This window comes from Pelophylax lessonae (genome assembly GCF_965119305.1).
Source record: "Pelophylax lessonae genome assembly, chromosome: 6".
NCBI lineage: Eukaryota > Metazoa > Chordata > Amphibia > Anura > Ranidae > Pelophylax > Pelophylax lessonae.
The window spans coordinates 92023274-92048328 of NC_138773.1; the positions used below are offsets into that span (position 1 = coordinate 92023274).

Sequence of the window (25055 nt, forward strand, 5' to 3'; positions counted from 1 at the left end):
AGGCTGCACTGATGGGCACTGGGGAGGTTTCAATGATGGGCACTGATGAGGTGGCATTGATGAGGCGGTATTGATAAGCTTCACTGATGATGCTGCATTGATGGGCACTGATAAAGTTGTTATTAATATTTATTTTTGTAACTTGTGCATTAATGCAAAAACATTTAACAGTGTCATTTTATGAGATAATTTATGAGGGCATGTTTAGGGGCTGCATCAGTTATGGATATTTTTAAATGATTCATGACAAATGTTCCCATACATGTGTAATAATATTTCTCACCCACAGGTGGTTTGGTGAGCTTTGACGTCCTGTGGGTAAAGATGGCTGCCGCATATCCAATTGACCATGTGGTTTTGGGGGAAGTGCATCCACGTTTTGCTGACATCACCCACAAGAGAACCTATGAGTGGTCAAAAGGAATGGCCATATCCTGTCGGTGGTCTCTGGTGTGTAGGACTTGAAAAGAGAGTCACTAGCATGGGGGAGGGAGGTTTGATGTTTGGAGCTGTAGAAAGATGCAGCCAGGACCCCATTGTCCTGCTCCAGATATCTAGTGCAAGCTGTTGCCAGAGTTAAGTATTATTTGACCTTTCTTTGGGATATTGGAAATAGGGGTGCATGTTTGAGTCTTGCTAATGTTTATGGTAACTTTTATGTGTAAGGAACTTTATGTATTTTGATGTCCAGTAAAGTTTTGTTTTAAGCTTTTTATCAAAACTGCTCTTGGTGTGTCTGTTCATTTTAAATATTTACTAGATATTTCAGTGGCTGTCCAGTATACCTTCATTATAAATTTTTTGTTCCCATCTTTGTTACAACTGGCGTAGTTAACAGAATACTGTGTGGTCACTAAATATAGAATATTTGGATGAAATATTGTGTTATAGAGGGTGTATGAGTGTTATTCATTGAATTTCTGCTAGAGTCAGCAGTTTAGTGAATAATCCCTTAGCACAGTCACTTTGAGCCACGACAATACATAAAGATTGTGATTGTTGTTTTTGCATTTGTGTTCCCCATGAGATAAAAGATGCATACTCTGTTTAAAAAAGCAAGAGAGCGGGAGGGAAGAAATCAGCTTCTAAGTATGGAGCAATTCCAACATGGGTCTGTTCTGGGTACTGGAACCCCATTTCAGAGGAATAGATTAACCACTTTACCACCGGAGGATTTTGCTGTCTTCCGTCCAGGCCACTTTTTGCTATTCGGCACTGTGCGACTTTAACTGACAATTGCGCGGTCGTGCGACGCCGTACCCAAACGAAATTTACGTCCTTTTTTTCCCACAAATAGAGCTTTCTTTTGGTGGTATTTGATCACCTGTGCGATTTTTACTTTTTGCGCTATAAACAAAAAAATAGCGTTTATTTTGAAAAAATAACAATATTTTTCACATTTTTTTATACGAAATTCCCCCCAAAAAAATGAAAAAATCAAATTTTTTTTAAATTTTTGGCCAATTTGTTTTATGCTACCTATGTTTAGTAAAAAAAATCGCAATAAGGGTATTTTGATTGGTTTGCGCAAAAGTTATTGCGTTTACTAACTAAGGGAAAGATTTCTGTCATTTTTGGTGTGTTTTTTTTTAACGCGTAATGGCGGTGATCTGCGATTTTCTTTGCGGGACTGCGACATTGCGGCGGACAGATCAGACCCTTGACTGACATTTTTGACACTTTTGGGGGTACCAGTGACATTTCTACAGTAATCAGTGCTATATATATGCACTGTTACTGTAAAAATGACACTGGCAGGGAAGGGGTTAATTTTATTGGAGAGGGAGGGGTTAATGTATGCCTGGTGCTTACTGACGTGTTGGGGGGGGAGGTGACTGTGTGACAGAAGGACAGATCGGATGTCCAGCTATGCCGAACACTCCGATCTGTCAGTCCCTGTCACTATGGAGATCCGCCCGCTGTGTTTACACACAGCGGGCGGATCTCCAGACTCGATCCCCGACTATCGGGGCAGAGCAGCGGCAATCGCCGCTGCTCCTCCGCTGGCCCGACTCCCGCTGTGAATGAACACAGCGGGAGCGAGCCTCCGGCGGCGCGCGAGCGCCGCCCACAAGGGGCGGAGTCCAGCTACGTAGGTCTACGTCGCTGGACGGGATCGCGGCACTTTGCCGCAGTAGCCTCAATGTAAGCGGGGCTAAAGTGGTTAAATATGCAGCTCCAATCTATCCAGACCTTGGTACTGAACTTGGTACGCAGGTTTTGTGTTTAGATTTGAGCGTATATTCTAAGAAGGAGCGGAACGCTGCTGCCATTACTGGGTGGTTAGTCCTGCGAGCCCTTTGCAATGAAGTGCAGAAGAATGAAGTGCTTGAGAAAGAGTTGCAGGAAGTGAAAGAGATGTTGGTTATGACCAAAGAATGTATGCAAAGTGATGCATGTTGAGTAGTTGCCCTAGAGAAGAAGTGAAAAGTGAGAGTGATAATTGTAGATCCCACATGGAATCCTGAAAACACGCTCCAGTCTTCAGATGATGAGTATGTGTCCTATTCTGATGATAGTGATGATCTGGATGAGTGTCAGGCATTTCCAATAATCACACAACAGAGAAAAATTAAAATAACTTGTGAACATGGTGGAGAGAATGGTTTGTGGAATAGTACTTGTGATGAACTAAATGAAGTAGTAAAGAGGTATACCCAAACGGAGCTCAAGGAGCAGCTTGCAGATGTGACAGAGTGTTTGGAAGATACTGCAAGCAAGGAAAATGATTTAGGAAATCGGGCAAAGTTAAACCTGCAGTGGCTTCTAAGTGTGTTCAAACCCCTGTAGGCAGAGGGGTGTGCAGCTCTCATAAAAATGTCTAATGATGCCCTAACAAAGGACAAAGGCCCTAAGCCTGTAACCAAAAATAGGATATGTGGCACTGTTACTTCACATAAGCTGTAAGCTGAAGATCTAATGAGCTATGGCCAAATTGAGTCAGATACTAGGAAGGCAAGGCCTATGGTCTCTAGTCGACACATGTGGATTATTTATTTAAGGTAGAGGAAATAGATGGGATTCCTACACCAGCTTTGTTTAAGAGATGGATTCAAGTGGTTGGGAATGGTAGATTCAGTCACATTAAGTGTTTTTGTTGTCATAGAATGGGGCACATTGCTAGAGAGTGCCATGCTGTAAATACTGGACAATAGCAATCCTGTTTTCCCAGGACAGCACAAGAGACATGCAAGTTTATTCTTTTCGTTGGAGGTCAATGCCTTTCCATGAAAGAGTTACAAGGCAACAGTGGGCATCCTACAACAGTTTTGCAACTAAAAATGGGCAGATTGAGAAATGTGAACAGTGAGCTATGTATTTTGGCACAGGTGAAAGGAACATATATAGTCTGCTTTGCCTCTTACTCTTTTAGGGTACTGAGCATGGAGAGGTGGAGCAGGCAGAGCAGATGATCAAGCCAGATGGGATGAAATAGACCAGAAGTTTGGAAGGAAGCCTGAGGAAGATGTGATGAGTAGACTTTCATATGAGCATTTCCTTATGACCAGGAGGACAAGGAAGGAGGACATGGGCCAAGGAAGGAGGACATGGGACAAGGAAGGAGGACATGGGACTTTCCTCATGTGGAATTTTCTTTCCACAGACTGCCAAGGACATTGCTAACCCTGCATAAAGTAATGTTGCAGCTTCAAGGAACTTTGTCTCATTGCCCAGAACATATGGGAGTTGAAAGGGAATTTTTTTCCTCCCATTTACAATATGGGGGGATTATTTCACCCTTTCCTGAATAAAGACGTTAAAAGCTATTGAGAATTCTATAAAAATCAAGAGGTGGAATCTGTTGCTAAAGATATTTGATGATTTTAAAGCAAATGTTTTTTTGTTAGTTAGATTCTGTGTTAAGAAGCTAGGCCCCGCCCCACACCATTGATATGCAAATAAACCAGTCAGATTGTGATTTCGGAGCTAAACAGAGGAACAAGAAGTATGGGGAGGTGGTGTTTAGGACTTTTGAAACAAGCATGTGTTCAGACAAAGGAGAATTGTTTTTGAAACACAAAAGGAACAACATGTCTGCTTTAGACTTGATCTGAGTATTCTGTGGAAAGCAGTTTAGAATCTGAGCAAATAACTATGAAGATTCTATCTTGATTCCATCTTTGAGTAACTGTTTTGGATATTTTTTGCATACACATTTTACATGCTTATTTGAAAATAATTAGCTTGTGCATATTGTAGGCATATGTTTTTTAACTATTAATTGTGTGATGTGCATGATGTATATAGGCAAAAAGCATTGAGGAAAGCTAGGCCCCTACGAGAAGTAGAAATGTATGAATTGTAATTATTGCCTATTTATGGGATCAACAGGTGGATTGTATCAGTTGTGGATATTTTTAACTGATTTATGACAAACATTCCTATACATGTGTAATAATATCTCCCCAAAAAATTATAAATTAAATACAAGAAAAAGTGTCCCAGTGTGAAGAACAAAAAAATATTTAAATTTTGGGCCCAATTTGGACATTTTTACTTAGAGGTGTACTCACTTTTGTTGCCAGTGGTTTAGACATAATTGGCAGCATGTTGAGTTATTTTGAGGGGACAGCAAATTTACACTGTTATACAAGCTGTATACTCATTACTTTACATTGTAGCAAAGTGCCATTTCTGCAGTGCTGTCATATGAAAAGATATTATAAATTATTTACAAAAATGTGAGGGGTGTACTCACCTTTGGGAGATACTGTATAACTGTATATACTGTATATATATATATATATATATATATATACACAGTATCTCACAAAAGTGAGTACACCCCTCACATTTTTGTAAATATTTTATTATATCTTTTCATGTGACAACACTGAAGAAATAATACATTGCTACAATGTAAAGTTTTGAGTGTACAGCTTGTATAACAGTGTAAATTTGCTGTCCCCTCAAAATAACTCAACACGCAGCTATTAATGTCTAAACCGCTGGCAACAAAAGTGAGTACACCCCTACGTGAAAATGTCCAAATTGGGCCCAATTAGCCATTTTCCCTCCCCGGGTGTCATGTGACTCGTTAGTGTTATAAGGTCTCAGGTGTGAATGGGGAACAGGTGTGTTAAATTTAGTGTTATCGCTCTCACTCTCTCATACTGGTCACTGGAAGTTAGACTTGGCACCTCATGGCAAAGAACTCTCTGAGGATCTGAAAAAAATAATTGCTGCTCCACATAAAGATGGCCTAGGCTATAAGAAGATTGCCAAGACCCTGAAACTGAGCTGCAGCACAGTGGCCAAGACCACACAGTGGTTTAACAGGCTCCACTCAGAACAGGCCTCACCATGGTTGACCAAAGAAGTTGAGTGCACGTGCTCAGCGTCATATCCAGAGGTTGTCTTTAGAAAATAGATGTAGGAGTGCTGCCAACATTGCTGCAGAGGTTGAAGGGATGGGCGATCAGCGTGTTAGTGCTCAGACCATACACTGCACACTACATCAAATTGGTCTGCATGGCTGACATCCCAGAAGGAAGCCTCTTCTTAAGATGATGCACAAGAAAGCCCGCAAACAGTTTGCTGAAGACAAGCAGACTAAGGACATGGATTATGGAACCATGTCCTGTGGTCTGATGAGACCAAGATAAACTTATTTGGTTCAGATTGTGTCAAGCGTGTGTGGCGGCAACCAGGTAAGGAGTACAAAGACAAGTGTGTCTTGCTTACAGTCATGCATGGTGGTGGGAGTGTCATAGTTTGGGGCTGCATGAGTGCTGCCGGAACTGGGGAGCTACAGTTCATTGAGGGAACCATGAATTTCAACATGTACTGTGACATACTGAAGCAGAGCATGATCCCCTCCCTGTGGCGACTGCAGGGCAGTATTCCAACATGATAACGACCCCAAACAAACCTCCAAGACGACCACTGCCTTGCTAAAGAAGCTGTGGGCAAAGGTGATAGACTGGCCAAGCATGTCTCCAGACTTAAACCCTACTTAGCATTTGTGGGGTATCCTCAAACAGAAGGTGGAGGAGAGCAAGGTCTCTAACATCCACCAGCTTGTCATCATGGAGGAATGGAAGAGGACTCCAGTGGCAACTTGTGAAGCTCTGGTGAACTCCATGCCCAAGAGGGTTAAGGCAGTGCTGGAAAATAATGGTGGCCACACAAAATATTGACACTTTGGGCCCAATTTGTACATTTTCACTTAGGGGCGTACTTACTTTTGTTGCCAGCGGTTTAGACATTAATGGCTGTTTGTTGAGTTATTTTGAGGGGACAGCAAATTTACACTGTTATACAAGCTGTACACTCACTACTTTACATTGTAGCAAAGTGTCATTTCTTCAGTGTTGTCACATGAAAAGATATAATAAAATATTTATAGAAATGTGAGGGGTGTACACACTTTTGTGAGATACTGTATATATATATATATATATATATATATGCACACACACTTTTTTTTACTTGAGAAAGAAAAAAGAAATGTCATTATTAAACATCAACAGTAAGAGTCTCATGCAAATCATTGCCTTGTAAGGCTTGACTAAAGATGAAACCACACAATAGAAGCATTTCTCCATACTGTTAAGGGTCTGTGGCTTCATCTATAAAAAGTGAGGGTTTTTCTTTCAGTTTTTGGATGATCTTGCAGTGAAATATTCTCTCTTCAGCTGACAGTATTGTATGCAATGCCTACTATTTACAACAGGTCAGTTATTTATTTATTTACAACTTTTTAATTTTACTTAAATAAATTAGACAAGTGCAGTTAAAAAAAAAAGTCATAAGAGAAACATAGAAGTTCCTATTGTTGACCTCTCCTGAAAATTCCAGTTGCCTGACATGCTGAATCTCAGGTGTCAATACGAGGAGAGTGATTCACTGAATCTCTGATCTGGAACAAGAATTTAGATAAGAACTGCTGATTTTCCTCTCGACTTTCCTTACCTGTTCCTGTACATCTTCCTGGTCAGTGACTTGTAAGTATTAATTATTACAGCCAAATAATTATTACAGCAGCCATCAATCAGCATTTTTTGAAAGAGGATCTGCAGCGGGATGCCCCATATTTAACATAAGACATTTCCTTTTAACATATTATTTGTAATATTTATGTTTTTTGGAGTGTTGCTTTTTATACATATTTAGCAAAAGCAATATTTTACTGATTTTTGTAATTTGTTTTTATTTCGTTCTAACATTGCCTTATTTTTTAACCACTTAAGCCCCGGAAGATTTTACCCCCATTCCGACCAGGGGGTATTTTGCGATTCGGCACTGCGTGACTTTAACGGACAATTGCGCGGTCGTGCGACGCTGTACCTAAACAAATTTGGCGTCCTTTTTTTCCCACAAACAGAGCTTTCTTTTGGTGGTATTTGATCACCTGTGCGATTTTTTGATCACGCGCTATAAACAAAAAAAGAGCGTCAATTTTGCAAAAATAGCAATATTTTTCACATTTTTTTATATGAAATTCCCCCCCAAAAAAATGTAAAAATCAAAATTTTTTAACATTTTCGGCCAATTTGTTTTATGCTACCTATGTTTGGTAAAAAAAAACCGCAAAAAGCGTATTTTGATTGGTTTGCGCAAAAGTTATCGCGTTTACTAACAAAGGGAAAGATTTTTGTAATTTTTGTTGTTTTTTTTTTTAACGCGTAATGGCGGCGATCTGCGATTTTTTTTGCGGTACTGCGACATTGCGGCGGACAGATCGGACCCTTGACTGATATGCACTGTTACTGTAAAAATACACTGGTAGTGAAGGGGTTAACTTTATTTGGGAGGGAGGGGCTGTGTGTGTCCCTAGGGGCGTGCTTTCTACTGTGATTGGCTGTGGCTTGAGCTGTAAGGACACTGATCAACGGATCTACATAGTAGATCCATGTGATCAGTGTCTTTACAGCGAGGAGAATGACAGGTCGCTTGTTTACACAAGCTGCCTGACATTCTCCCTCTCCCCCGCCGATCGCCGAGTGGCCGGCGGACATCGGGTCCGCTGGTCACACGCGCGGGGGGGTCCGTGACCACGCGGGAGCGGGAGCGTGCCTCCGGCCATCTCGCTTTGGTAAGCTGCCTCCTATTATCCCTGCACAGTGGTGTCCTCTTCCTGCACTTCCCTGGATGTCACAAAAAGTATTGCTCCGTGTCACTTCTGTTTGGATATTGTAATTTGGATATTCACATTCATCTTTATTGTTTTCGGGACTTTATTCACAATATCGCCCTTTTGGGAGTCATTATTTGTTATATTGTATTGATTTTCCACAATTTGTTTGGCATCATTTATTTTATGTAAAGTGGAGTTCCAGCCTGGGGGGGGGGGGGGATTAAAAGTCAGCAGTTTCAAATACTGTACAGGCAGTCCCCGGGTTACAAACAAGATAGGGACTGTAGGTTTGTTCTTAAGTCGAAGTTGTATGTAAGTCGGGACAGGTAAATTTTTTAAGTGTAGCCCCAGCCAAATTAATGATTTTTAAGTTCTTTGGAATAGCATAGGGAAAGGATTAACACCCCTGGACCATTTGTTTTGCTGCCTCTACCCATGTTCAGAAGATTTCACCTCACTTTCTGTCCCTGTGACAACTGGATTTTGAAAAATTTGGGTTGTTGTGGATCAAGGATTAGTGATAAAGCTTCAGTGGGGACACCTTTTTTCCCATGAGAACCCTTACAAGGGGGAATTTCCCTTCCTAGGGCTAGATTTCCTCTCACTTCCTGTTGTCTCCCTCCGTTTGTTAGTAGGAGTCGTTTGTAAGTCGGATGTTTGTTACCCGGGGACCGCCTGTAGCTGCTAACTTTTAATATAAGGACACTGACCTACCCAGGGAGTCCACGATGTCACACCCAAAGCAGACTTGACCACCGGCTCCGGGTGCAGGCACCGGCATCCTTACAAAGGGAAACAGGAAGTGAAGCCTTGCGGCTTCACAGCCTGTTTCCTACTGCACATGTGTGAGTCGCTCTTTCTGAACGGTCCAGCTGTCCTCTGTGTGTGTGTCTCCCAAAAGGCAGAGGGGGGAAGGAGGAGGGGCCGCAAATGACGTAGGTCACTGTGGCGCACTTACATGGAAGTGGGAGCGGGTACCTGTTTTTGACAGGTATTCGCTCCCCCCCCCCCCCAAAAGGTGCCAAATGTGGCACAGGAGGGGAGGGGGGCAGAAGCAGTAAAGCTGAGCTTGCACTTTTGAGCTGGGTATACAGACATACTTTTCGTTCAGCCCACAGACTGAGATTCCTCTATCCACGCTATACAGCGCAGTTGGGGCTAATGCTTTCTGAAAACTGAGGGATGATAACCACTGCAAGACCACCCAAACAGTGATTGCTTCTGATTGGATGCAGCTGCTGTTAGGTTGATAATTTTACACCCAACTCATTTATTTTTTAAAATAAATGATGTCTGTGGGAGGTGGCAGACAGGGCCATGCACGTAGTGAATATTGGACAGTTCCATTGTGTACCCAGTTTTAGTTAAGGTTTAAAAGAAAGAATAAACCTGACTTGACATGTCAACGCAAGTTACTACAGTGCATAGGTATGTAGGGGCCCCTAGAATTACTGTGAGGTCTAAGTTAAACCAGACCATGCCCTGATGATACAGGGCGAAGTAATAGGTTCACAACAGTGGTTTAGGACTATCTGTGGTTGTCCCTGCATGTTAGATCAGTGCCCCATTCCAGATAGAAAAAACTGGATCAAGAAACTGTAGACACCTTTAAGACCCACTCACATATATCCATTGAGGGGCTTTGCAGTAACATGTGCAATAATCCATAAATTACACATTAGTGGGCTGTGGTATCATTCATTTTCAAGGGTACCCTCTAACATAATAAGGCATTGCAGTGCACCACAATGTACTATCGTGTGTTGTATTCTTGGTGCGCTTATAGTCCCTATAGAAAAATGGAAAATTATATCATACTTATCGTAATTTTCCTTTCCTGGTGCCTATCCATGGGAGCATACAAGGGATAGAGCTCCACCTCGACTCCTCCATCAGGACTAGTGCATTGCATAAAAGAAAGGCCCAGCCCCCTGTCCCATCATTCTCTGTAATATAGAATACCAAGAGTGGGAGCGTATGCTGCCATGGATATGCACGAGGAAAGTAAAATTACGGTAAGTATGATACAATTTTTCATTTTCCTGGTGCCTCCATGGCAGCATACAAGTGATAAATAACTAGCTCAAATGGGTGGGGTAATGCTGAAAATAAGTAATTTTAATTAGGCAAGGACATAGCAGCTTGAATTGTCCTTCTTCCAAATTCCACGGTCGTGAGAGCCCCCGGATCAATATGATAGTGTTTAAAGAACGTATGGCGAGAAGACCAAGTGGCGGCCCTGCAAACCATCTCCAAAGAAACGTTAGCCCTTGCCACCCAAGAAGTCGAGACTGCCCTGGTTGAATGAGCATTCATCTGTGAAGGGGGATCCATGTTCCTAGCTTTGTAGGCCTTCCGGATTACCTTTACAACCCAAGATGCCAGAGTCCTACTGGTCGCTTCCTTGCCCTTGTTACTACCGAAGGGGATAACAAATAATCTTTCAGAATTTATGAATGACTTAGTGTCCTCTAGGTAGACTCTGAGCACTCTAGAGAAGAGGATAAAGCCCCACCCTCTCCGGGAAGAAGGAAATATTGAGAAAAGCAGTTTCCAGTGTAAGATTCCAGATTGATGCTTTTTCTATAGGAGAAAATAGTTGACTGGATAGAACTTCAAGAACCAAGAACAGATCCCATTTAGGAAAAGGGCGGTCAGATTTTCAACACCCCTCTGAGAAAAGTGACTACCAAGGGATCCTTTGTCCATCACCTGTTGGTTGCGGCAGATATAGCTGCTACCTGTACTTTGAGGGAGCTTGGGCCAAGGCCTAAATCAAGATCTATAAGGGAGGGGTAGACCTGAATGGACTTTATTGACACTATAACCAGACAATTAAATCATAAAAAATGTAATATTTTATTTAGAAAAATGTTAAAAAACATATACATATGTATACCACCACAAGTGCAAGACAAGAAACATCGAAACACAATTAAGTCAAAAACGGAATCTTAAAAACATATATATACTGATATATTCGTAAGTATAACCGTAACCTCCGTGACCACCTTATTGGAGAAAATATAACATCTGAAAACCTGATATAGAACAGAAATGACAGATAGCCCTGAGGCTGTTCCCAATAAGCTTAATTAGTGATTAGGACCAAATCCAACGATGGCGGTTTTTAGGAGGCTCGGTGTTCAGTAATATAGTTCAGTCACAGACATACTCTACATGTTTCGCGCGATATGCGCTTCTTTAGGAGTTATGTGAAGACTGTAACAATCCAATATAGCAATATTGATAGCGGAGTGTAAGAGAACACTAGTTTTCATTGTGTAGGTATTGATGCCTGTAGTCACAGGGCAGGCAAAAGGGCAAGAGTCCAGAAAAACGTGCCACTACCACCCAAAGGGAAAGGTGGCGGAGGTGGGGGGATATTTAGGATATCAAGTCTCAGTCCCTTAGGCAAAAAGTTGATTATTGTAGTTCAGGAGATCACAATAAAACGTATATATAGACGTTTGGATGCAGGAACGCAGACAAACGTAGTGGATATAAGTATCAAATGAGCAAAACTATATTTACTCGGTATGTATTGCATATCACGAATAACTAGGTGGTATGTAACAAAAGTGTTTTGGGCAGGCGTCCCCCTAGTAATCAATGAGGAACAAGGTAAGCCTGAAGAACTGCCCAAGCACACAAGAATGTGTCTATCGTGACACCAGCTGGAGCACCGTGACCTCCTGTACACCCAGGAAATCAAGATCTGTCTGAAGGAAACCCAGAACATTAGAAGTGGAGGGGGAGTTTGGGTCAATTCACATCCAGCAGCAAAAGACAGGAACTTGTTCCAGATTTTTGAATACACTGCATTTGTTGTAGGTTTCCTGGCTTTCAGCAGGGTAGATATGATTCCTGGGGAGCAGCCCAAGGACTCAAACCTTCGCCTTTCAATCTCCAAATCTCGAAGTTCCAATCTCTGAAGATTCGGGTAGGATAGACCTCGCTGATAGAGACAGCAGTTGAGGAAAAAGAGGAATCCTGAATGGAGGACCCACACTGAGGCGTATGGCTAGGGGAAACCAAGGCCTCTTGGGCCAGAATGAAAGGATTGCCAGCACCTATACTGACTTTCTAAGGAGCCTCTGGAGGAATTTCAATATCAGAGGGTGAGGAGGGAAGGCATACGCTGTGGAGAAATTCCAGGGGCATGACAAGGCATTGTCAAGCTTTACCTTGCCTTCCTGTCTACAGCCATCTTGGGCATGTGCTGACTGATGTCTTTTATAGACTCTGATTGCTTCATCACTTCCTGTTGCTTCCTGGGCATCGATTAGTGATGATGTTGCACACAGGATATATATATATACCACCTGTTGGCTTGCAGACCTTTGCTCGTGTGTTTGTGCTTCTAGGTGCATCTCTGCTAGCTATCTACTGGTTTCCGTGTTCCTCCGTGTATGACCTGGCTTTGGCTGACGACCTTCCAGGCTCTCGATTTCTATTTTGCCTGACAACCTTCCCGCCTCTCAATTCCCATTGGCTTACGACTTTCTTTGACTACGGTTCCGTCTATCCCTATCAGTTCCTCCGCTCCCGCATCCAAACTCGCTTACCTCATAGTGGGGCGACCCTGAGGACCAGGACCTGGCGCCAACAAGCAGTGAAGTCCATCTCCACCATAAGTATCTCTGGTGAATACTGGTTGGCGCTTAGACTCCGCTCCTCAGGTTAGCCTGGGTTCTCCACCAGGGTGACCCCGCAGTACACTGGGCTAGGCTACAGGAGGCGTGACATGGATCCACCACCTCCGCTTGTGGGTGGGGAAGGCGAGAGAACAACCTGGTCAGTTTTGCATTCTCTGGAGTGGCAAACATATGCACCTGAGGGGGATCCCAAAGGCTGGCAATCTGGTGGAAGACGTGGGGGTGAAGGGCCCACTCGTTGTCCAAAAAGTTCCTCAACAAAGTGTCTGCCTGCCTCTGTGTTCAATTTGCCCGGGAAATACACTGCCCTGAGGTCCAGAAGGTTCATCTCTGCCTAGGGCATTATAGGCTCCACCTCCCTGAGGAGGAATCTGCTGCGAGTTCCACCCTGCCTTTGTAGGTTTGCGACTGCCACCCTGTTGTCCAGATGGAGCAGAACCCTCTGTCCCTGAACTAGGGGCGCCAAAGAAGTTAGGGCTAGGAATGCTGCTCTCATCTCTAGGATATTGAAATCATCCACCCTGGTGGGGAAAGACCATCTTTCTTGCAGTCTGGTTTCTCCGCAATGGGCTCCCCAGCCCTGTCCGCTTGCATCGGACGTAATTATGTTCCAAGAAAATGACCCTAGGTGACGGGGATTGGAAAGATTCTTCAGATCCGTCCACCAGTGCAGACCTCAGTTAGCTGGATCTTTTGAGAAAGTCGCCGTCTCCTCCACTGCCCCAAGAAACCTGCCTGGAAGTATCTCAAATGCCAGTGGGACCAAGGAACTAGGGGAATGCATGAGGACACCATGTCTATGAGGCTCAGGCACTGAGAAGCCATCAGATGGGAACTCTGGATAACTCTGATCCTCCTCTAAATAACGATCCTTGCTCTCAGAGGGGGTAATGACACTGTCCCCAGTTTTGTGTTGAACATAGAGACCATATAGACCATCTGTTGCGTGGGGGATAGTTGGCTCTTGCCGAAGTTTATGAGCCACCCAAATTCCGTCAGAGACTGTAGAAGTACCTCTCTGTGGGATATGAGTTGACCCGCATCGCTGGCTAGGAGGAGGATATTGTCCAGATAGTGATATACCCTCAGACCCTTCTCCTGAAGGGGAGCCAGAACTGATATCAAAATCTTGGTGTAGAGACCAAAGGACAGAGCCTGGAACTATAGGTGGACCCAGCCCACTGCAAACCTCAAGAACCTTTGGTAAGACGGGAGGATTGGGGAATTCAAGTAAGCTTCCTGAAGGTCGACCGAGATTAACAAATCTCCTGGCTGGACCACCTGAATAATTGTCTGCAAGGATTCCATCTTGAAAATGTTGAGGTTTGTGCATCGATTAAGCCTCTTTAGGTCTATTATAGGGCTCCACCCACCTGTTTTTTCTGAACCAGAAAAAGGGGGAATAGAAACCTGTGAAGCATTCCGCCAAGGGAACTGGCACAGCTGCCCCCTGGGGCTGGAGTGACGTTATGAAGTGAGACGAGACCAGAGCCTTTATTGGAGAGCCTGGGATCTCTGTCCTTTAAAAGGATGCTTGAGGGGGAGGATGATAAAAATCCTAAAAGTGTCCTGATCAAATTTATGACATGACCCAAGGGTCCTGGCAACGGGAAGCCCCAATTGGAAAAAAATACTTCAGTCTGGCCCCTACAGGAAGATACTGAGCTCTCTTGGCGTAAAAAACACTTTGTCATCTCCTGGGGGGTATTAAGGGGCTTGCTCTTATGTGAGTTCAAAAAGAAGGCCTCCAAGATCTTCTGCTGTCCCTCTGCTGTCTAGATTGCTTGAAGTCTCTAGAGTTTGATAGACGAAACCTTGATGTATAGACTCTAGATCCTATCTCCTAGAACTCCTATCTTGTGAAAGTAAGCCAGACTTGCCCCCTGTTACTCTGGAAATAGCTTTGTCCAGCTTGTCTCCGAACAATGCTTTTCCTTCGGCAGGCGGGGACAGTGATGTCAAGGGGGGCGGAGCAGGAATCTGTGCTGGGGCTCTATGTTGCTGAGAGGAACGCATCATCAACCTGCAAGGAATGGCAGTTTCTTCCCTGCTGCAAGACATCCTGATCTCCCCTGCAACAAGCAGATCCCCCCTGGAGGGATGGATGGATGGGGCACCTGCACGGTATTCATAACAGAAGACCCCATCAGGAACTGAAGAGGTGGAGGTGTCACCCTCTTTGAGTTTGAAGTTGGACTGTAATATGATTGGCTTGTAAGAATTCTGGTCTGAAGCCGTTATCACTGCTTTCCTGGACGAAAGCGACTGGACCTCCTTGAATTTTAATTCATTACACCTGCTCTAGAAGAAAGTCCCTGGGGAGACACACCGTGGGAGCAGAAAGCCATCTATCCTGACTGAAGGAGGAGGGAGTAAGGCTTCAGCTTTATATCAGCGATTGTTGAGCCAATTTTCCTTCTAGATCTGGTAAGAGGCTTGGTTTGCTTGTTCTGCACCGGTGGTCTGTGCACGGTTGGAGGTGTTCTATACCAGGATACATACATGTTGTAACAGCTGGATTATACTTAATGCACTTACCTTTTTCCGCCGGGTAAGGAGGAATTTCACCAGGTGGAGGGATATTCCAGTCACGTTTACTTTAATTGAATCTTTTTGGACTTTTCACATCACCTGTTGTTGATCACCTACGTTTACTTTTCAACACTGTTGGAGGAGTTTTTTCTTCATTTATAGAATCATTGGATTTACATTTATTTCACCATTTGTATGAACATTCATTTTCCACTATATATTGTTTCTGGATATGATTATTTTGAATTTGAAACTGTAGCATATTTTAATGTGGTCAAATATTATTTAATCTGTTAAAGGTTAATTCACTATATCACCTTTAAGTGATCCTTCATTCGCATATTGAATAAGCGCACTATTTATTTTCACATAACACTTTCACATCACTCAGTAGCAGCTATTCACATATCAGCGTACCCTTCTTCCTTAACTAATGCTTTTCCTTCGAAGGGGATCTTGCACCAATTCTGTTTTGATGCAAGGTCCAGGGTTTTAGCCATAGGGTTCTCTTTGCCATAACTGAATGTAGAATGGATCTTGCTGAACAGTGAATAGTATCAATAGCTGCCTCCCCAACAAAGTCTGCTGACAGCTTAAGCTCCTCTAGAGCTTTAATTATATCATCCCTGGGGACCTCCTGGCGTAAAGCCGTTTCAATAGTATCTGTCCAGGCTCTGATGGCATTTGACATGGAGGTAAGAGCAATAGCTGGCTTACAATCCAATCCTGTGGCTAAATAGCTCCTCTTTAAATCTAAGTCGATCCGTCTGTCCAGAGGATCCTTGAAAGAAGCGGAGTCTTCCATGGGAAGAGTAATGTTCTTGGCTAGACGGACCACTGCTGCATCTACCACTGGCATAGAATTCAGTGACTGCGACTCTAACTCCACTAAAGGGTAGAGTTTATTAAGGCGACCTAAGGAAAACTTCTTGTCTGTCTTCTTCCTTGATAATTTTCCTAATCTCTCCCATTAAAGGGAAAACAATTTGCTTCCTCTTGAGAAAAGGAAAATATGTTTTGGACTTCTGAGGTTGTTTCTCTGGATTTTCCCAGGAGATCGCAGCCTTGCCTGCCTGAAAAAAGTAATGCACCAAAACATAACTGAACACCAGAAGGGTCTGACTCCTCTGAGAAATCTACCGAGAGGTGTTCCGGAGAAGCTTCCCTAGCCGGGCGGTCTAAAGGAGGCCTAGGGACACTAACCCCTGAGGGGCCCAGGGTATTGTGGTCTGTATCCTGAACTTGAGCCATAAGAAGGGCTGACTGAGAGGGAACTAGAGCTGCTAGCTCCGAGAAGGAATCCTTCATAGTCTGTTTGAGCAGATCAACAACCTGCTGGCTCTCTAACTCCCAGTTTGTCACGTAGTCCCTAAAACAGTGTTTGCAGACTAACTTATCTGGCAAAGGAACAGCGTCATATGCCCAACATTTCTTCCTTGATGAGTGAGAAGGAGGAGAAGGAGAACAATACTGTTGTAGTGATTCTGACCTCTTCAAAGATCTGTGGTGAGTTTAACAGGATTTGCAATCAGGGCTGTAATCGTCATGATGTCTTGAAGATTTTCTGGATCTCTTAGAGTGAGCAGGGCTACAATAAGAGGATACTCATCACTTCAAATGCGCACTCTTTTTTTTTTTTTTTATTAAATACTCACGTACAGTTAGTCCCATACCTATTTGAGGTGCGAGGATCTTGGTTACAAGATGAAAGGCTCATGGTGGGATGGAGCAAGAGGACTGGCTGTGAAAAACAAAAAGAGCGCAGAGATGAACTATCAGATAGTAGAGAAAAAGAAACCTCCTTTCAGATTATTACCCCTCTTTTTTTTTTTTTTTAATAACAGATTGAGCAGAAGAAAATACCGCAGGGCTAGGAGGATGCAGGACTGAAGGGCATGGCTGACCACCTAGATAGCCATGACTCAGAAGATACCAGGCTTATATATATATATATATATATATGAGGAAAAAGAGGAAGGGGTACCCAGAGCCTACCCCCTTAATTGGGGTCAGCTTGGACGAAAACAAGGGGCAAAAAATGGCTTTTTCCTCAATCAAAGATGGCTGCCAGATGCAGATTTACACGAGACTCCACAGGCTGAGCCGCCCCTCCCACATCCCGAGCGGTGGCACGCACTCCGAGCCCAGGGTGACCAAAGAGGAGGACCAGGAGCGTGGCCATACCCGGAAACAAATGCCTGCGGCGCACACCCGGACCAGAAACAAGAGTGGGGAACAGAGCGGAGAGAAGAACACAAAAACAAAAATAAAAAACAAGGGGAACTAGAGCCATCTCCTCACACAAAACCCCCCTGGGAAAATAGAGAGGCTTCAGAGCAGGGAAGGATGAACAGGGGACCGCACCAAGCATGCCGAAAATTTAAAGGGGGAAAAAAAAAAAAAAAGACAACACCAAAAAAAAAGAGAAAAAAAAAAGCAGAGTGAAAGTGAACCGATCCTCTGGTGAATCCTACCAGACAAACATCATATTACTTAACGGCAGAATGCGTTCTTGTGAGGAAACTACATGAGACAAAAACCCCAAAAGATCCACAGAAGGGGCTTTCAGTCTTATTAGTGCTATGAGTGACCCAAGAACAGGGACTGCGCATGGGAGAGGCTGAACCCAGCTGAAGCTGCCAAAGGCAAGGGTATGGACATACTGCTACTCTTCACCAGTCAAGAGGTATGAGGTATGAGGAAAAAAAGGAGAATGATGGGACAGGTGGCTGGGCCTTTCTTTTATGCTATGCACTAGTCCTGAGGGAGGATTCGAAGCTGAGCTCTATCATTTTTATGCTGCCATGGAGGCACCAGGAAAATGCGTTACCTTAACCACTTGCCAACTGCCTAACGACGATTTACGTCGGCAGTCTGCCCCTCACAGGCAAAGTGACGTAGTACTACGTCGCTAGCCTGTAAGGCTCTAGGGACCGAGCGTGCGCCACTGAAGGCGCGCTCCCGCTCGCTCGCGGCTCCCCCCGCGCGTGTGACTGGTGGACTCGGTGTCCGCCGGTCACTCGCGATCATCGGTTACACCGGGAGAAAGGCAGGCGGCTAATGTAAACAAAGCCGCCTGTCATTCTCCCCTGTGTAACAGCACAGATCATACGGTCCTGCTATGTAGGACCGTAGATCTCTGCTGTTACATCACAAGCCACATCCAATCACAGTAAGAAACACGCCCCTAGGGACACACTTAACCCCTCCTTCTCAAATAAAGTTAACCCCTTCCCTGCCAGTGTCATTTTTACAGTAACAGTGCATATGTATAGCACTGATTACTGTAGTAATGTCACTGGTACCCCCGAAAGTGTAAAAAATGTCAGTCAAAGGTCCGATCTGTCCGCCGCAATGTCGCAGTCCCGCAAAAAAAATCGCAGATCACCGCCATTACTCGTTAAAAAAAAACAATAAAAATGACAAAAATCTTTCCCTTAGTTAGTAAACGCAATAACTTTTGCGCAAACCAATCAAAATACGCTTTTTGCAATTTTTTTTACCAAACATATGTAGCAGAAAACAAATTGGCCTAAAATGTTAAAAAATTTAGATTTTTAAATTTTTTTGGGGGGAATTTCATATAAAAATTGTGAAAAATATTGTTATTTTTGCAACATTGTCGCTCTTTTTTTGTTTATAGCGCATGATTAAAAAATCGCACAGGTGATCAAATACCACCAAAAGAAAGCTCTGTTTGTGGGTAAAAAAGGACATCAATTTCATTTGGGTACAGCGTCGCACGACCGCGCAATTGTCCGTTAAACTCACGCAGTGCCGAATCGCAAAATAGACCCTGGTCAGGAAGGGGGTTACATTTTCCGGGGGTTAAGTGGTTAATGCAATGCAAAGTAACAAGCAACATAATGCATGGTAACAAACGAGCGTAGTTAATGAACCACAAAGGGCCTCCTGTATCTGAATGGCCTCTTTAACTATGTTTTAAAGAGTAATAACTGAAAACAGCCAGTGCTAAAAAAGGAATATATATATATATATATATATATACTGTATATATATATATATATATATATATATATATATATAAATATCCATATCTCAAAGCGTGTAAATTATGCAAATTTAAATGTGTAAATGTGTTAAATGTGTTAAATGTGTAAATTATCTCAAATGGAATGAAACTCCGAATCTTAGTCCATGAACCCCAAACATGTCTAAAGCATACAAAATATAGAGTGTTTGAAAGAACTTTTGCTTCTAAAACCTCTAAAGATCCAATCAATTGTGATAGTGAGTGGATAAAGAGAGAAACAACCAACACTCCAGAGCTCCACGCAGTGCCAACACAGAATCCTTACCGGATCGATTTGGCCACTGTGCGGCATATAGGGTTAAATCCTTCCAGTCTGGAGATGACATATTCCATGCATCATACAGTAACCAAACTCCCTGTATAGGCCCCACTAACCATTTTTGATATTTGAGTTTGTTTTTGGATTAATAAATCGTCAGTTGGTTTTACAATACTACTACCCTATGAGAGTTGCTTTTATTTATTTTATTTTTTTGAGTTGCTTTTATTTTTATGTGTTTTCCAAAAACACAGCTGCATGGAAACTGCATAGTGCTGTGCAGTTCCTGGCACAGGAAACTGTGCTGTGGTTTCAAGTGTGTGGGGGTGTCACTAGCATTAACGGCATCCCCACGCATCTGCTAGAAGCATTGCATTTTTACTGGGGGTGTGGGAAGGCGTTTTTTCCCGCACTTGCTCAGACGTGAACCTAACCTTATGGGAGGAGGTAATAGCCTTCAAGTGGAATTTAATGGCTGGAGACAGAGTAGCTTTCTGATCACAAGACACTGCCTCTAGAACAAAAGGAAATAAAATACTGCAGTGCAAATACCTAGAAAAACATGTACAGTACATTCCTGCAACAGAACCTCAAAACCAGTATATAGACACGTGCATGCTGAAAAAATGTGTTTCGTTTCATTTTGTTTAGATTCATTAATCTAGTTATTTAGTTTTGATAAATTTGGTTGGTTCGTTCAATTCGCATCTGGGATTTGTATTCGTAATTCATATTCGTAATTCGTTTTATATCTTTTTTGAATTTTCTTCGAATTTACTGATTTTTTCGATTTGAAACATTTGTATCGATAAATTTTGAATCGGTCGAATTGAAAACTTTAGATTTTTTTTTTTTATTTGAATGTGGCAAAGTGAAAAAAAAAAATCTTCGTCAAATGATTACAATTACTCTATTATTCATCTTTGGCTTAACAAAAGCAGCATTTTTTCTAAATGGTAATGTAATAATACACGCAGTTATTGATTTCAGAAACATGTTTACAGTTAGAATTTTACTGGAATTAGATTTAAAATTCAATTCGAATTTCAATTATGAATTTCTGAAATTCAGAGAAATTTTGTTTCGTTAGTCAGAGCATTCTGTAAACGTAGTTTATATTGCAATTTGGGTATTCGGATATATCAGAATCTCCAAATAACGAAAAATGTGTCCAAATATTTATTCAGAATGAAACGAATCGGACATGTCTACCTGTAATTACAGACAAATGCTGGACTATCCTAGGCTATGCTTTAAGATACAGCAGCAATGGAAGAGTTAACCATATGTACAAGGAACCTGAAAACTTTGGGCAACTTACAGTGCAAAGGGACATCAACTGTTCAATCAAAAAAACAATCAACAATCATGAAATACAGATACTGATAAAAATTAGGATTAGTAACCGCTAAATGAACCATGTCTTTGACTTGACTGTGACTAGAAGATAGCATTGCAAACAATAGATCTCTTTCCTTTCATGTACTGGTATGTGGTGGGCAGAAAGAGAGGGTTGAACAAAGGAAACATAGGGAGAAAAAGGCCAGCTCTGTATGTTATGGTCAAAATTTAAGGGTGACAATTTCCATCTAGGCAGGTCAATGATGAAAATAAAGAGGGAAAACAAGAATTTGTTGAAGAATAAGAGCAAGGGGGTGGAGTGGAGATCAGAGAGCAGCCAGGGGGAAACTAGGAACTTTGTGGTGCAGAAAAGATCCCACTGGGTAGCTGTTAAGATAAGCCATATGTTCATGGAGTCTCCTGGTCACTCAGAAATCAATTGTTTAAAGTCATCTTTACATGTGAAATTTAGTCGCTAGAGCCAGGTGGAAATTTTTAAATGAGGTGGTAAGACTTTCCATAAACCTAATGTCCTCTACTCATCTGATCCACTGTTGGATGGTCGGTAAAGAGGTAAAGAGGAGAATTTCCATAGAGCCGGAATACAAGAACGAGCAGCATTTTTCAGATGCCAAAATACAGTACAAAGTACAGTAGGTTTTTGTCAGGAAGGAATTGTGATGAAGAAGATAAAAAGCTGGTGATTTATTATTTGGTTATCTGTGAAAGATTGAGTAATATCGTGTATCTGAAACCAAATGGAGTCTAGGGCAGCGCAGCTCCAGAAGATGTGTGGTAGCTTTCCTGGACCCTGTCCATAGCACTAACAAATGTCCGGAATGGAGGGATACATGACGAGGTGTACTGTTGAGGTGCGGTACCAGCAGGTAACGATCTTGTACCCAGCTTTTTGGTACTAATGAAAGATTTGAGTGACAGGAATATAGTTTGGGTACTTTTTTAGGGGTGAGTGTAGTTCCAAGATCTGTTTCTCATTGTTCAAGAAATTGAGGTGGGTGATTGGAAGTTTGTAGAAGAAAGAGTTTATGTGACGTAAGTGGGTGGCCGATTGCGATTCCTTTTCCAGTGGGATGAGGATACTGATGAATTTCCTAGGTCAGGTAAGGAACGCAAAAAGTGTGTTAATTGTAAAATTTCGCTGATACCCACAATACAGAAGTCCAGGTCTTGGACCATTTAAACAGAAGTGATCCAAAAACACTGATGTAGGAAATGCATTGCAAGTCATTGAGGAAAACTTCATTGGGGAAAAGATTTGTCCCCAACACCTGGGTGAAAGGCCGCATTGCCAATGAGAGGGTGACGGGGCAAGATTTGAGTCCAGTAATGCTGTAGTGCAGGCTCGCCACATTAGATCTTATGTGGGGTGTTTTTTTAGATCTTGAAAAGCAATATTGGGGATACAGATAATTGTGTCCAGAGGAAAAAAAGGCTGTGTCTTGCTTAAGCGTGACCCATTACTTAATTGTTTTATGCTGATATCCGTCAATTGCTCTGAAAAAATGCACAGCTAGGCCATTGTCACGAACCAGCAGGACTGGTAGTGGATCCTCCGGACCAGAGAGGCGATGGCGCGGATTGTACTAGAGGACCGGTTCTAAGCAGTTAATGGTCTTTACCAGAGCCCGCCGCAAAGCGGGATGGATTTGCTGCGGCGGTAACTACCAGGTCGTGTTCCCTAGTAACAACTCGACCTCTCTGGAAGCTGATATGGCGTGGTACACAGGGAGTAGGCAAGAGCGTAGTCGGACGTAGCAGAGGTCAGGGCAGGCGGCAAAGGTTCAAAGACGAGTAGTCGGTAGCAACGGGTTCGGCAACAGGCAAGGCAAACTAACACAGTAGGGAACGCTTTGTCAAAGGCACAAGGCACAAAGATCCAGCAGGATGCTGTGGGAGGAGAAGGTATTTATGGGCAGTGCACAGGTGAAGCCTAATTAAGTCAGCACTGCCTGTCACAAACCTTAACCCTTAATAACCACTTTGGGCCAGGCACCAATCACTGGTGCACTGGCCCTTTGAATCTAAGAGTCCCGGCGCGCGCGCCCTAGAGAGCGGGGACGCACACGCCGAGACGCTGGAGTGCTGCCTGAGCGTAACAGCCATATAAACGTATAACCAGATACTTAGGTCTACGCAGGATAGGGTGTTTCAGATGTGTGGATTTGGAGGACCATTCTGCAAACTTTTTGAGGCTACAGCACTTTATGCCTGTAGCAGTGTATTTATTATCATTCTAGAGATAGCTGCACTCTGGGGCACAAATATATTAATTTATATATGTTATTCAGTAGCCATTAAAGATATACTGTAAATCCACTCTGTGTGCACCAAATGCCTTTGAAAAACCCAGATATTACCTAGTACATGTAGTAGTGATGTCATAACTGTGCTGAACACCCAGCAAGTCTACCCACTAATGGCTGCCTGTAGAAAATTGCAAAGGGTGGATACAAGGCCAGTCACCCTGTTTGAAGAGAAAGAACAGCAGTGTCTGGTCTTGATTACAGGGAGCTCCTGCACATAGGCAAAGTGCAAGAGTTGGTTAACCATGGATTACTGTACAGATGTGGAAGAAATACACTAAGAACACCAAGATTCAAGTAAGAATATACAAGACTTGTATTTAGAAGATATTTGTTTAGCCTGAGGTTCACCTTTATGTGCAAGATCCTTGCCATATCTAGTTCCTCATGTTTCTTCACAGAAGGATATTTAGGTATTTGTCAATCCTCCAGAGTGCTTTCTAAAGTTGCACCAACGGGGGGGGGGGGGCGTGTCCAAGATGGCCACGGGAGCGGACGCTAAGTAGGAGAGCTCCGTGCGGATCGCCGCTGCTTACCTGGTCCCTGCACCTACCGACCCTCTGAAGCTGCTCTGCCGACTCGTGCTGTGGCCGTGACGGTGATGCGCCGCAGTTCCTGGTCCTCTCACCACCCGAAGTCCGGTAAATCCTCCTCCTCCGCCGTGCACAAGGCCCTTCCCGCCAGACGCTCCTACATGGCGTCCCAGATGGAAGGAGCGGACCCGACTCAGCGGGACTCTGACAACTTTGCGGCTCTCATGCAGGCCATCAACACCTGCCACGGGTAAGATTAACTCCTTACAATCAGACATTGGCCTCCTGCGGAGGAACATGGACCAGTTCCGCACCCGCATGTCAGAGGTGGAGCGCAGGGTGGGGGAGGCAGAGGACACTCTTCATTATCCATCATGGCATCTTACACACCCTAAAAATCAAGGTTAAGGCTTTGGAGTCCAGGGCAGAGGATGCCGATAATAGGAGCAGGCGGATTAACCTCCGGGTGGTCGGCCTCCCTGAGGGGGCTGAGGGCCTGGACCCTGCGTCCTTCAAAGAGTGCCTCCTGCACTCCCTCCTCCCTCAGGCACAGTTCTCCCCCTTCTTTGTAGTGGAGAGGGCGCACAGAATGCCAGTGGCCCGTGGACCCCCGGGATCCCCGCCACGCACGTTTATTTTTCGCCTTCCTAACTTTCGAGACAGGGACCTGGTCCTAGGAAGTTGGACTCACTACACTTTGAGGCGGATAAACTCATGATCTTCCCTGACTATTCTGTGGACACACAACGGCTCCGCCGCTCTTTTGATCATGTTAAGCTTGATCTCCGGAACAGGAAGATAAAATATAGCATGCTTTTCCATGCTCTACTGCGGGTGCAAGATGGGGAGTCTGTCCGTTTCTTCACCTCGCCAGACGAGGCCTCACGCTGGATTGAAACCCTCCCTAGGACCTGATCCATCCCTCCTTTACCACCCGTTGTTTACTCAGTTGGGGGACCTGCTGTAGCTTTGCCGTAGACTGTTTTTTCTGTCCTGACTGCAGCAACCTGCTCTGCTGGCCCTCTGGTCGGTGTTTTCCAGGCTTGCCCTTTGTAATCCTGCCATCCTGCCTTGGACCTGTTGTTCCTGGATACACTATTCACTGTTAATACTTCTCGGATGTTACCTACAATCAAGATTTGTGCCCCCCGGACTGGGAGAACCGCTTTTCTGCAGGGACTGTATATCCGCTGTCTTCCCATTCTCCATGGCGATCCACGTAGGGGCCTGGACTCTGGAACTTGGCCTTACATCACTCATCGGGGTGCCACTGT

The 25055-nt window shown here is 43.6% G+C and overlaps 1 long non-coding RNA gene across 1 annotated transcript in view; it reads left to right on the forward strand.

Moving 5' to 3' along the window:
* Positions 1-6588: 6588 nt before the first annotated feature.
* LOC309558111 overlaps positions 6589-25055 on the forward strand; it is a 40235-nt gene continuing 21768 nt past the window's right edge. Inside the window, exon 1 of the long non-coding RNA XR_014225406.1 lies at positions 6589-6676. This is a non-coding gene — a long non-coding RNA (uncharacterized lncRNA). The remainder of the gene's footprint in view (positions 6677-25055) is intronic.